At 45.7% G+C, this 5,446-nt stretch overlaps 1 long non-coding RNA gene across 1 annotated transcript; it reads right to left on the bottom strand.

Moving 5' to 3' along the window:
- Positions 1 to 1,026: 1,026 nt before the first annotated feature.
- Positions 1,027 to 4,572, bottom strand: LOC116882308. The gene is made up of 2 exons (XR_004385619.1): positions 4,309 to 4,572; positions 1,027 to 1,184 (listed from the first exon to the last, which is right to left on the bottom strand). It is a non-coding gene; the product is annotated as an uncharacterized LOC116882308 (long non-coding RNA).
- Positions 4,573 to 5,446: the final 874 nt, after the last annotated feature.

Genomic DNA, 5,446 nt, shown 5'->3' with positions numbered 1-5,446 from the left:
CGAAAACTGTGAGGGGTAGAACACAGGACATATTTTAGGAACCCTTGGGGAGACTGAAGCCGTGCCGCCAATCTCTCTCTCCTCTCTCTCTGTCCCCCTCACCTCCGCTCAGCTTCCCTTATGTTGGCTTTATTTTCACACACACTCTGTGGACATGATGGCGACGAAAGCTGCCAACAGCTCCAGCCTGACATTATCTCCACAGGAGAGTTCCTCCTCCATCACTTGCCAAACCAAAGCAATTATAGGACACAGGTGGGTGAGTTTCCCCTCCTTTACCCCAAATATAGAAGCAACTGAGAGTTAGGTACAAGAGCCAGACAAATAGGGCTCACATGTCAGATTTAAGGTCGGGAGGGGGCAAGAGGGTGCCAGAGTGAAGACATGGTTTATGTGTTTGACTGTCTCATATTGCACCTAAGAATGAAAGTGACCCCCAGTCAGAGCCAACCCTGGACCCCCGGAAGCTACCCAGCAGAGCACGGCTTCAGGCACACAGCCCGCCCAGCTAAGCTTGCCATGTGGCAGTGTTAATGCACTTTCTCTGCAGGCAGAAGGAGAAAAGGGAGCTGAGTCACACAAGCCCTCTCCCAAACTCACCCATCCAATGAGTCACTTCTCTACTCGCCTTCCCCTCCTCCACCATCCCCTATAGAATAATGAAAAAGAAAAAGAAAAAGAAAAAAGAAAAGACAAGAAACTCCCAGGTACACACCTATTAGAATGGCTAAAATTTAAAAATCTGACAAGACCAAGTCCTGATGAGGTCACAGGACCACTGGAAGTTTCATCCATGGCCAACGGGGGCGCAAAATAATAAAGCCGTGTTAGAAGACTTTCTTACGAAGTTTAATGTACTTTCACCATATGACCCAGAACCTACCCCTAAATATGGATCCATGAGAAATGAAAACACGTGCCCATACAAAGGTCTGTATATGAACGTTTATAGTTTTATTCACAATTGCCCCGAATTGGAAACCATCCAATGTCCCATCAATTAGTAGATGACTGAACAAATTCTAGTAGCCACACAAAAGAAGCTACTCAGCAATAAAAAAGAGCACACCACTGATACAACAATGTGGCTGAATTTCAGAAGCACTGTGTTATGTGAGAGAAGCGATCTCAAAGGGCTACATAACGGATGATTCCACTTATACAATATTCTGGAAATGGCCAATCTACAGAAATGAAAACAAGATCAGTAGTTGCCAGGTGTTGGGGTGAAGGGAGGGTAAGGGAACATTTTGGGGTGATAGAAGTGTTTCATATCATCTCAGTGATAGTGATCATACAACTGTATACATTTATTAAAATCCCTGGAACTGTGTGTGTAAAAAAGAGGGAACTCTACTGCTTGCAAATTAAACTTCTGTAAACTTAAAGCAAATGACAAAACCAGGGGTGTTATGTTCATTCTCAAACTTTAACATGTGTCAGAATCCCCTGGAGAACTGGTCAAACACAGATAGGTGGGGGGGGGGATGGGTAATGAGAACCAGCATTTCTTTTTTCCTTTTTTTTTTTTTTAAAGATTTTATTTATTTATTTGAGAGAGAGCACAAGAGCATGAGTGGGGGAGGGGGCAGAGGGAGAAGCAGACTCCACACTGAGCAGGGATTGATCCCAGGACCCTGAGATCATGACCTGAGCCCTAGGTAGACGCTTAACTGACTGAGCCACCCAGGCACCCCCGAGAACCAGCATTTCTACCATGTTTGCAAGAGATTCTGATACCCCTGGGTCCAGAGAGCACATTTCAGGAACTGCTGCTCTCGTGAAAATCCCTCCATGTGGAAAGGAGGATCAGGAGAGTCACGTTCCTTCCCAGCTGGGTATCCAAGCCAGCCTGGAGAACTGGTAGGTTGCTAAGGGAAAGTAGCTTTGCCACGGACAGCCCCACAAAAGCAGGGGAGGGGGATTTCCAAAGGGACACAAGGTGTTCTTTTTCCAAAGGAGGAGGAACAGAAAGTAAGTAGACCCAAACAGCAACCCCATAGAGCTACATCAGAGCAGCCCAAAGAAGCACATCTGTAAGAAAGGGGTGGGGAACACCATCACATAGCTCAAGGAGATACAGACTAAGCTGTGTTCACTGGACTGAGCAGAATGGAAGAAAGACCACATTCAAGTGGTTGCTGATTGCAGAAGAGAGATGAGGAAAGGGGGACAATAAATGTTGGCACTTCCATCACCCATTCCATAAGCATGGAGCACGTATGTATGTATGTGATGAGGTGTGATGGACAGCATTCCATATCTTCGTCAACAGGGGATCTACTTCAGGGAGGGAGGGAGTCGGTAAATGACAAGAGGTTGAAAATATAGGAGAGAGAGTGTGGTCACCAAGGATAGTCCTTAAGAAGGCAGGAAAGCGTGGCACTCTGGGCACAGACGGAGCAAGAAACTGAGGAGATGCACAAGACAAATAGACACAAGGAAGGAAGATGGGGGGGTTGTAAGTTTAGTGAGGGGAGATTGAGTGTGTCCCCATCTGATGGCTTCTATTTGTTCTGAGGAGGTGACAACGAGTCAATCAAGGGGTACCTTAACATGTTGGGTTAAGAGTTCAGTCTCCAAAGTCGGAGTCCAGACTTGCTGTGTAACATTGGACAAACTACATGCTTAACCAATGTCTATAAAATAAGAATAGTAACAGGACTTTTCTCACTGGAAAAGGGATGAGATTTGTGCCTGGGACATAACGAATGCTCGGTGTTTGGTTGCGGCAAGCGACCAGTTCGAGGAGTGAAGAGATTATCAGAAGTAGACACTATTAACCATAGAACTTCGAATAGGCTGCGGCTTTTAATGTTTAAGTCCAAAAGAAGTAGCACCCTTGTTAATCCAGTCAGCCCCAAGTCCAAGCAAGCTGTAACCATCAGATATCCTCTTCAACCTCGAAACAACATCCTCCCTGTTCATAAAACTCTAGGAACCCAAGTGCCCATTGGAGAGGGCTTCAGACATCTTAGGTTCTTCTATCAGCTATGGGAACGTGAGCATCTCGAGGCAAGGCCACTATTAAGGTCACCTCTGAAGTTTCATCAAGACCTAACAAGTTGGTGTTTCAAAGACTCAGAAGTGAGTCACTTGCCTACAGTTGGCACCTTCAGATGGGTCCATTGTGTAAGACGCCCAGAAGGGTAGAGGTAGCTGGACTTGGTTAGCCTGGGGAGACCAAAGATGTCTCTTTCCCCCACTCAAACCACCAACTGTCAGCCCAAGGCCATGCATGAGTCAAGGGCACTGTTCCATTTCACGTGATAAGTGAAAAAGAGCTTTTTTTTTCCCCTCCAAAGCATTTCTTCTTCCATTCTGTATGCCAGAGTTGAGCTCGTATTTCCAATTTCCCCTTGAATTCATTGAACATGAGTTGGTAAGAGACCTGTTCCAGGTGTAGGTCCCAGCTGAGTCATAGGAGAAACAGAACTGCTCTGGTACCTTCCTTCCTTTTCCAAAAAGGTGAGGCTTTTCCAAGCTTCTGTTTCTCTCTCTTATGTTCTTTTACTTAGGCACTTGCCCAAAAGGCAGTCACCGTATTCCATCCATTCCAGGATGCACACTTCCCTTGCATGTGAACATCTGGGAAATGGGGATGCACCTTCATTTTGGGTACTGGTTAAGCTGCCTGTCTGACAGTCAGTCTCTTTGTTTTGATGAAGTATGGAGATGGCCCTTTGGGGAGTGTCTCAGCGCTGGGACTTCACTTAAGTCCTTCCATAAGTCTAACTACAGCCCTGTATATTTGGTGCGATGCTCTACACTATACTTGGCAAAACACAAGGATATGCCAGATTCAGTGACATGCTCAAGGCCACATGGTTAGTAGATAGCCCAGTGGGATAAGGCAAAGTCTCACTGCTTCCTGAAATATTTTGGCAGGATCAGAATCATCAGCCAACTACATCCATGACCATTCCAGAGGAGATGAACAAGGCTCACAGGAGGATTTCAGCTTGAACTATATCATAATATATGGACATAGAAAGAGAGCCACATACAAGAGAAATTTAGGATCAGCTATGGGAAAAAGCTACGAGACTCTGGTTACCTTCTCTGGGCCTCAGAGTTTTGTAAACAAGGTCCCAGCAACAACGGTGGCCACAGCTTTTTGAAGACCTGCCTGTAATGGGATCTGGGCCAAGCATTCCACCATATGGTCTTATTTATTTCTCACAACAGCCCCCCAAAGTAGACCTTGTCCTCTACTAGAAACTATTGCTTAGTCAGCCAAGATTACAGATCTAGCAACTCTCAGAGCTGGAATGCACCTCTGCCTGGTTGGCTCCAGGAAGCACTTACCCCTGTGTGATTCAGTCCCATCCACCAAAAGGAAGTGGGTAGACCAGCTGACCTCTGAAGTCCTATCCCTAAGAGGTAATGGTTCTGCTTTTACAAATAAGTACACAGTGGCACTAGGCGAGCACGCTCTATGGTGACGCATTCAAAAGTGATCTGGGGGCTGGTGGTTCCTCAAAAAGTTAAACACAGAACGACCATATGATCCAGCCATTCCACCCTAAGGATATACCCCAAAGAACTGAAAGCAGGAACTCGAACAAACGTTTGTACACTGAGGGTCATAGTAGTGCCATTCACAACAGCCAAAAAGGCGGAAACAAATCAAATGTCCATTGACAGAGGAACAGATAAACAAAACATGGTACATACATAAAATGGAATAGCCTTCCTCCTTAAAAAGGAATGAGATCCTGACCTATGTCATGAGGTAGAAAAGTCCTGAAGACATCATGTTAAATGAAATAAGCCAGCTAGAAAGGGACAAATACAAGAGGATTCCACCTTTGGGAGGCACCTGGAGTAGTCAAATTCAAAAACACAGAAAGTAAAATAGAGATTTACCAGGGGCTGGAGGGAGGAGAAAATGGGGACTTCCGGTTCATAGGAACCGACCTTCTCGTCGGGATGATGGGAAAATTCTGGAGATGGATGGGGGTGATGGTTGCCCAACACTGTGAATGCACTTAATTCCTCTGAACCGTACACTTTAAAACGGTTAAGATGTTAAGTTTTATGTACTATATACTTTATCATGATTTTTAAATCACCCAAAAAAATATTCAGGATTCATTAATCACACTACCCCCAATCAAGAACAGGAAGCCTTTGGAGACCCGAGGTGGGATGGAAATGAGGACTCATGTTCCCAGAGTACGTCATGCAGGACCAGGTGAGGGTGTGTGTGGGGGGGGGAAGTTGTGGGTTCTGGGAAGAGGAAAGATGGGAAAGGCAGCGGATGTGAGTTCTGCTAGACAATCCTGGGCACAGTCCCAGAGTATATCAGAGCAGATGGCAAGCTTGGTCATGACAGCAAGGAATGGGCGGAGGGATTCCATGTCATTGAGAAATAACCCATCTATCTGAGGACTCTGGGGAATTCCTTGAAAAACAAAACACACTAGCCCCTTCACGTAGCAAA

Source organism: Lontra canadensis, unplaced genomic scaffold (assembly GCF_010015895.1).
Source record: "Lontra canadensis isolate GAN:19392208 unplaced genomic scaffold, GSC_riverotter_1.0 scaffold83, whole genome shotgun sequence".
Taxonomy (NCBI): domain Eukaryota; kingdom Metazoa; phylum Chordata; class Mammalia; order Carnivora; family Mustelidae; genus Lontra; species Lontra canadensis.
Note: the sequence above shows the minus strand (reverse complement) of the source record. Positions and strands in the feature narration are given on the sequence as shown.